The 8,777-nt window shown below is 27.1% G+C and overlaps 1 protein-coding gene across 1 annotated transcript in view; it reads left to right on the top strand.

The window, feature by feature from the left end:
- The first annotated feature begins 965 nt into the window (after nucleotides 1-965).
- LOC113554217 (elongation of very long chain fatty acids protein AAEL008004-like) overlaps nucleotides 966-8,777 on the top strand; it is a 43,543-nt gene continuing 35,731 nt past the window's right edge. The window contains exon 1 of the mRNA XM_026957960.1: nucleotides 966-1,287. The gene's annotated coding sequence lies outside the window, so the exon portion shown is untranslated. The remainder of the gene's footprint in view (nucleotides 1,288-8,777) is intronic.

The following is an 8,777-nucleotide window of genomic DNA, read 5'->3' as shown; positions in this document are numbered from 1 at the left end:
TACTTAATAGTAATATATTATATGCGCTTGTAGTCTGTAGGCTATCATATAAAGATTTTAGATTTACCTGCCTGGGTATCTATTATAAATACTATACTTAGTACCCAATTATTAGTAATTGAAAATTAAATACTATTTCGTTTTAAAGTTTTAAAATTATTGTAGATACTTATGCCGAGTTACATAATCAAACATTTAATACTTAATCAATCAATATACCTAGCGAGTAACCAAGTTGATAATTAGCCAATAGACAATTATTGTCTCTTAAACAAGATTTAGTGGCTCTCAATTGGTCCATTAAATATGAATAAACCATTAAATTAATCATTCTTTTACGCGTCTATTTATTTATAATTTAAAATGAAATCCATAATGCGATAACAAATAAAATCTATATACAAGCATTATGATACCTGACAGATGAACAGCAGTACAGGCAGTACAGCACTGAACAATAATAATTAATAGTGCTTAGAAACGTCAAAACATGTTTTACGTGTGTCATACGATCCAACGCGTCGACGCGTGTAAATACAATATTTGTACAACTGCCCTAAAGGTTTTTTACCGATAATTATTATGTTAGGTATCAAAATGGAATGCTCAAGCTGTAACAATAGTTCAGTACATGGTTATGTACTCTTCTCGTCCGAGATCCAAACAGTACCTATACGATTGCCTGTCTACATGAACTAACCAATGCTAACTATATTAACTATTAACGCTCTGTAAAATTGTGAACATATCATTTTTGTGTAAACCAACGTCAATAATCCATGCGAAAACGTTATCTCAAACCACAATAGGCTACGTAATTGGCGCCGGCGTTATCACACGTCGTCGCTGCTCTCGGCGGCTTATCAGTAAGTTATCACATCCTATCAGCAAACAATTTGTTTTGATCGGCCTAGTTGCGTTTATTTTCATGGGACTTATTTTTTTGTGCTATCGTACTGACGCCGAACGAGTGTTTTAAGTTTTCCCACACGCGTCCCATCGTAATTCGCCCACCCAAGTGAGTCTGTTTCCGTTTTTCCATCATGGCAGCCGACTCCGTTCTTCGTCGCTGTCGGACTAGTATTCTTGTTTGGACTTACCGTCGGCAGCTATCCATATACGTTCGGAACGGTCGTTATTACCTTCTGTAGAGAGAACGTTTGTCGTGTGAACTGCTTAAGTTGAACAGAGGAAGTGAGATGGATAAAAAAATTTGTAGAGTAGCGTTTTTTTTGAAAATGCGCTCTTGCAGAGAAGACACTTACTGACAGAACCATTTGTATTTGGGTAAGCAAAATACTCAAAACGTCACTGCATTAATAATTATTGTTATTATATTATTATCATTAAGCGTTGTGACTGCACGTGATATGGTAAAATTCTCTTTTCACATTTATAGATACACATACCTACTTTGCGTATGGGTTACCTCATGTCCTTACCACAGACCTATTAAGATTTAAGATCACCGTGAAATTTAATTACATGATTTAAAAAATTATCTTAAACTGTGTGAAAAAGTCTAGTAAAATAACATAGTTTAAATAAACTTATAGAACTATGGTCTTAAAGTTTTGACCTTTGACACATAAAAAAAACTGTTTTAATATCATTTCTCATTATCACAGAGTCACCTTTATTTTGGACAATGGCATTTAATAGAAAAGTTTAAATTGTCATTTGTTCCATTAATCTTTGTCCTCATAAAACATATTGTTTTATGTATGTTCATTGTACAATATCTAGGCAGGACATAGGTAGGTACTATTGTTTAAAAAAAAATTTAAAATGTTAATTCTGTCATATTTTCATTTGTTTATTGATTTTTATGTGGAATCTATATGCTTTCCTATCATCAGTTAACCAATATTTATGCGTAATTCTAATAGGTATGTGTTAAGTAGTACAGCAAAATACTCAATGCCACCTAGAATAACAACCGCAAGGTAGTGCATTATCACCTTATAAGTGTCAATAACTGTGACCTTTGAAATAATTTATTTTAGCTGTAGTACCTATACAGTATACATGTTTTGATGACTTCTAATATTGTTTTGCATCGATATTCATGTACTCATATGAAGATATTAAGTAAATAAGTAAATAAACCTAATAAATATCAATAGATGTACAAAATTACTAACACTTCTTAACATTGATTTGTTTGATATTATATTTATCTTTTTAGCAAAAAAAATCTGAAAAAAAATTGTATTATTCTGATGACTGTGACGTGACTATATTCATTATTCTATGATAAAATGATATATTATTTTTGTTTTTATTGGATGTTAAATTATATTACCTAAGTAATTAGCTATTAGGTACATTTACCATACTAATTTAAAGTAACAAGTTGTTATAGTTTGATTATGTTATGGTAAAACATTAATTCGGATTATCTGTACAATGGCACCTATATATGAAATAAATTATTTTAAATAGTTTTTTTGCGAATCATGTAATTAGTAAATTGCATAGTAAATTTATTGAAATACAGAGAAAAACAAGTAGTTTTTTTATTTAAAGTTTAGGTAGTTTGATAAACTATTTATTAAACTACCTTGATATCATATCAATGTTTTCTTTTCAATTATTAAAATATTTATTAAATAAATTAATTTACTAATAAATTGTGACCAATTGTTATTAGTCGTTCATCTTATAATAATAGAAAGATGTCTTTTAATAATTTTAGCAATTATGTTACTTAAGTTTCAATATTTTACACATCTGAACAGCAAGCATTACATTTTAAGAAATATGTTAACCATTACTCTTGGTAGGCATAGACTTTTAGTTCAGAGTTTAAATAATATTACTAATTAGACAGTCTCAAAGTTTTTAGTAGGTAAAAATGTAAGGTATAAAAAAAAGATATAAATTAATTAAAATTTTTTTTTAATACCTACCTATAATTATTATTTTATAGTTAATGGTAAATGTTTAGAAGCTAAATTTTTCTTTAAAATTTGTATGTTACTTCATACCCGATAATTAATAATACATATTCATGATTTTTATCTGTTTTGGTTCATAAACCATAGAATATCTCAATTGATTTTTATTGTATATAATGTGTAACTAGCCATAACAACACTTTGTGTAGACTACGCAATTTTTAATATGATCTCGGCAATGGCGGTAATACCGTAATAATTATTAGGTACCTATTGCTCTTAGTAGTGTGTTTAATAGTGTATTTTGTGGTATCGTTTTTTTTTTATACACACTATCTATTTTTAAAATTTAATTAAATTGAAATTATATTAAGCATTATTCAGGATCAACAATACATTGTTAAATATCCCAGGTGGTCATATATCGGGAATTTAGAATCAATGTTTGTTGAGGTTTAATTTCGAAATGAAATATTGTTTAACAGTATCTCATTAGTTTGATGTACCAATCAATTATTCAATGTATACAATTAAATTTAATAATTTAACTACTGTAAAAATAAAATTAAAAGTAACAGTATGTCTTCTCTGATGTTTTCTTAAACAAACAATAGATATAATTATTGTTACAACATTAAATATTAAATAGTGTTTACAATTTTAATTTTTAATTATTTTCTTTTAAAATACATTTTTACAGTAAACAAATTAAAAAATGTACAATAGGTATAGAATTTCAACTGAATATTGTATGTTTATTTTAATCTAAATACTTTCTCGTCGAAGTATTTTGGATGTTGAATATATAATATATATAATTTTTTGTTTTATTATTAAACGCTTTAAAAAAATGAAGGAAATCCAATTTTTAACATGATTTTACGTATGGTAATTTAATTGAACGAATTGAAATATTAGTAAGCAATAATCATTGTTTTTATTACTAATGGTTATCTTATGATTTATGAGTTATGATGATTAAAAACTAACAATTTAAGTACCTTATAATGAGTAACACCTAAGTATATTCTTATAAATAAAGTTATTTCTAATATAGGTATACAGTTAATAACTATGTATAATAAATAATACTATATAAAATTAAAAATATTATATTTACTGTTGTATAGACTCGTCAGTCGTCTGCAGTACGCGCTGTGTACTATTTCGTATTACCTTGACCACCTTTATTGTACAGTCGTTGAAATATGAATACATTAAAATTTTTCAATGAGATATACATTATATATATATGTATACACACACACACAAACACACACACACACACTCGATATTATTTCGTACAGCGACGGTCCGTCCGATCTCTGCCGTCGTAACTACACAGTACACAGAATTATTTCAATGTAGGTAGGTTACGACTTTATGAGAATTTTTTCGTGTTGTGTAGTTAAATGCATACTTGCTTCGTAAAAAAATTTAAGTATGCAATATTGTGTTTGCAGACGTTTCCAAACATTGGTGCGTGTAAATTGTAGATAAAAGACGACCGGCCGTGTTGACCGATTAGTATACCGTTGCAGCTGTGCATGATATATAATATTAATGTTATTATTTAGACTGACGCACCACTATTTACATACACGGAGTTCTTTTGGGATGATATTTTTTGTGTTGCTTGTTTGCCATTGATGTTTAGTAATTATATTATATTGATTTGGGCTATTTGATGCATTGTTAATAGGACGTGTACCTACCTCAAACAAAACAAATGGTTTTAGGTCAAGTTTCCGACTGTATATATATGTATGTATGTATATATACACTATATACATAATATTATACTATATTACGTCTGTGTCGTAACGGTCCTGTTGAGAATTCTTAATTGAATATCGGAAAACGAAAGTGTGTTTCTAGACGGAAAATAATAATAATAATATTGTATATAATATAGATGTGTGGTGGAGGAAGGTCTGCGTCACAATACCGTCGTCGTAATGCGTGTACGTATATTATCTATATTTTAGGTATTATAAAATAATATATTGTTAACCTTTCCATAACGATAATGCCTAGTTGATTAGAATTTGTGGTGTAATATTTTATGTTTTCATAATATTTTGGTGTGATTCTTGGATCTTTGTGGTGGTGACGTTTCGACAAATGTATTGTGATATTTCTTTGGGATTAGGGTTAATAATTATAAATTTGTTATATAAAAAAGACTTGACTAGAATCCCTCATAAGCTTGGTATGCGGATGCTGTGACCCATGGGTACATAACATTTAAAACTTTCTTACAAATTTTTATTTTAATACATGGTTACATTTTACGTAACACGTTCACTGAAAACTGAAGTATTTTTAAATTTTTCAAAATTTGGGGTGGGTTGCAGTTTCTTATACCTTCCTGGCTACACTACTTGTGTATAATGTACTATTATATGATTAGCATTAGGTTTACTGTTTTTCACGTTACATAGGTACTATTGAATGGTGTGCACTATTTGAATATTTAATGTTGTTTCCGTTTCGCTTTTTGATTCGCTTTCGGTAAAATTAAAATAATTTTAAATGACGTAATATTTTATTATTTTTTTTGCATAATTTGCGCTTAGTATGTAACGTTACAATGTATATTTAAATTTAATACAACCAATAAAATAATATATGTATAAAATAATGTAACATAATATAGAATAGGTAGGATACTTATAGGATTTACAATATAAACGCAATTAACAAACAATAATAGATTTTAATGTAACATAAATATTTTATTGTTGAAGATCTAGAATAATGCGAACTAGTTTATTCAATCTAATATTGTAATATTGTAATATTTTACATTAAACATATACAAATATTCTATTACATAGTACTTATTATAGTTTATGCGAACTTGTTGCTAATTTACTAATTTCATGTAAAAATATCTGTTTACATAATTTGATTTTATTACAAAATAATATATTATTTATTGTAATAACTTTTTAAGTTATACCTATATTTTTTTAAATTATTTTTTTGATGAATCTTGATGCATAAAAATTTAATTTAAAATTAGTTTATCAGATAGTTAATAAATTTAAATTTTGGTGAGTGGGGTAAATTGTAGTCCAAGATTTTACGGGGTTTTCCTAGTCCCTCCATTCCGCTCATTTAAAATTAAAGCTGATAAATACTTTGGTATAAGATAAAACTAATCAACTACTTATTTAATAACTGATATATTTATATTTTGCTCCGGAAAATAATATGACAAATATTTACATATGTCGTCAGTCAAAAAATTAAAAATGTTTGTGATAAATAATAGTAAAAATAATTCAAATATGTTATTATAAAATGGCACACTAAAACGACCGATTTTTCAAAGTTCTATCATAGAATATATTAATATATTAGAATAAAGTATAGAATTACCATTTATCAAAAAAAAAATATAATATACTTTTTCAAGATGACTGCTAATCTTTTCTTCAAACTTGTGCCGTTTAAATTCGAAATAAACTCAAAATTAATATTATAAAGAGCTGAGTAGCTATATCATTATTTTTGTAAAATGATTATATTTTATTGCAAAATCATGTTGGTTTGATCTATTGGTTATATTTTCAAGTCAGGTAAAAATTTGCGTTTTCGTATAGTTAATAGTGATCAGGCAGTTAACGGAATCACAATTTACGGGATAAGAAATGGACAATTATAAGACAAGTTAAACATTTTAAATTTAATAATTTATGTAGGTACTTACCTACGATACGATATTATTTAAATCGTATAACAGGTGATATCCTTTTATAAATACCTACTTTTGTAAAATATGTGTAAAATATTGTATAGCTTTTATAAATTGCAAGAATTAGTATTTTGGAAGTTTATTTTTAATCGTGTTTATTGAAATGAAAACAAACAATTTAAAAGCTTATTGTACTTGCACTATACTTTAATAGTCAGGATTAACACAGCACATGTCTAAAGCGTAAATATTTAGAGAGGGCGGAGAAATTAACGAAATTATATACATTTATATTATCAGTGACCATTAGTTGCTATTAATCTTACTAATTTCTTAATTTTTAACATTAATTAATTAACTATGATATATTTTCCTTCAGTAGTTTGGAAAAATACGTAAAAGCGTTAGAAGTAAGTATACAATAGGTATTTGCTTAATTGCTTACAGATGGAAATTATAGGATTTGTCAGGTGTTTGTAGCTTTTGGTGTGGTTTGAATTTTTATATTTTAATAATTAATGATTACGATAGAATTTATTTTCAAACTATAGTAGAGTTCAATATAATATTATTGAGTTATATATAAAGGATAATTTATCTTAGTTAAATCTCTGCTTGTTTTCGACTTCAATTGGTATTGAAAATCTACATTTTTATTTAGAATAGTAAGTACTGTTATTATGAAATTGGTGAAGAGGGGGGTCATATTCACTAGTATATTGTTGATAATATATATTTATATGTATAACTTAAATGATTATTCACAAATTATCGAATTAGTAACCTTCGCATTTTTTTTTAAATTAAAAAAAATGAACTAATTTTTTAATAAATTCTGTGTATATTTCAATATTTTTCAGTAATTTATAATTATGTACTTGTATTATTTTAGTATACGTATACTAACGTACGTTAGTTATGTGCAGTTTCTTCTGTACAGGTGCAGTGTATTCAAGTGTTCATATAATATATAATTATATGTCCTCCAGGAATTGCGTGGTTATATATATTTTTTGTCTTGTATCGAATATTTTGCATAAATTAATATTAACTGTTGTTTTATTTTAAGCCGTTTACTTTTTTTGTAGAATTCAAGCAATATATTTTTTTTATTGTTAACAGTTATGTTCCTTTTACATATATACATATTATATATGATATATATTTTTGTTAAATTTTTTTGAAAATTGGATATAACATATAAGGAATACTGTCTGTCTCGAGTACCGCTTGAAATAGGTGCATTAGTGGTAAAAAGTTGCCGACAGACATGCCCCCCTCCATGATAAGTATGATGCGTATTTCTTTGTATATAGCGTCTCATGTCCGATATTGGATTTGATGACTGATTTTATCAGTCGTTGAATGTATCACGTGTTACGCCATATTATGCAGACCTTAGGATATCCGACCTTGTCCACAGTTTTCAAACAATGTTCCAGCGCACAATAATTATCATGTTCGTTATTGCCGTTCGTGTGTAGGTTCGATAATTTGATTTACAACCATTGGTCATCGTTGAGGTTGATTTTTTTTCTTAAGGTTATTAATTATTATTCATATTATTAATTGTTACTTTGTGCAGCATGTGTATCTATTTAAACATATATAAATATAATATACAACAGTCATTATCGTAATAATAATCATCATTGTTTTTACGACCCTTCAACGATTTACTCACTATTTGTCTCGAGGGTCTATTTTTTGATAGAGTCCGTGTAGACACATTTCACATCACCCATCACTGGAACTGCACATATTATAGCCAAAAATAATGTGTTTCTTAAGACTTTTAGTTTATTTTTATCAAGCGTTGTAATACGTCATTTGTTTAAAAAAATTATCCATGGTAGCGTGGTTAACGGGCATTGTAATATAGTTATTTTATTTCTATTTTATATACATATGCATCACGTATGATCGAAGGGTATTAATAAAAACTATAGTAATAATATGTATGACAATAATAATAATGAATAATTATATTAATAAATAGTAATTTAATCATTATTGTTTTTAGCAACGATAAATATATAGACACAATTATATAGTGTTTTTAGCGTGGTAATAATAATATTGTCGAGGAAAAACATTACTCGTGTTTCAGTTTGTTCACCTCTATTTATTGGCAATTTGCCATTTTAGTAGGTAACTTTTTGGTATTCTCAAAT

Source organism: Rhopalosiphum maidis, chromosome 2 (assembly GCF_003676215.2).
Source record: "Rhopalosiphum maidis isolate BTI-1 chromosome 2, ASM367621v3, whole genome shotgun sequence".
In the NCBI taxonomy this organism is placed as follows: domain Eukaryota; kingdom Metazoa; phylum Arthropoda; class Insecta; order Hemiptera; family Aphididae; genus Rhopalosiphum; species Rhopalosiphum maidis.
This window is presented reverse-complemented; position numbering and strand designations above follow the sequence as displayed.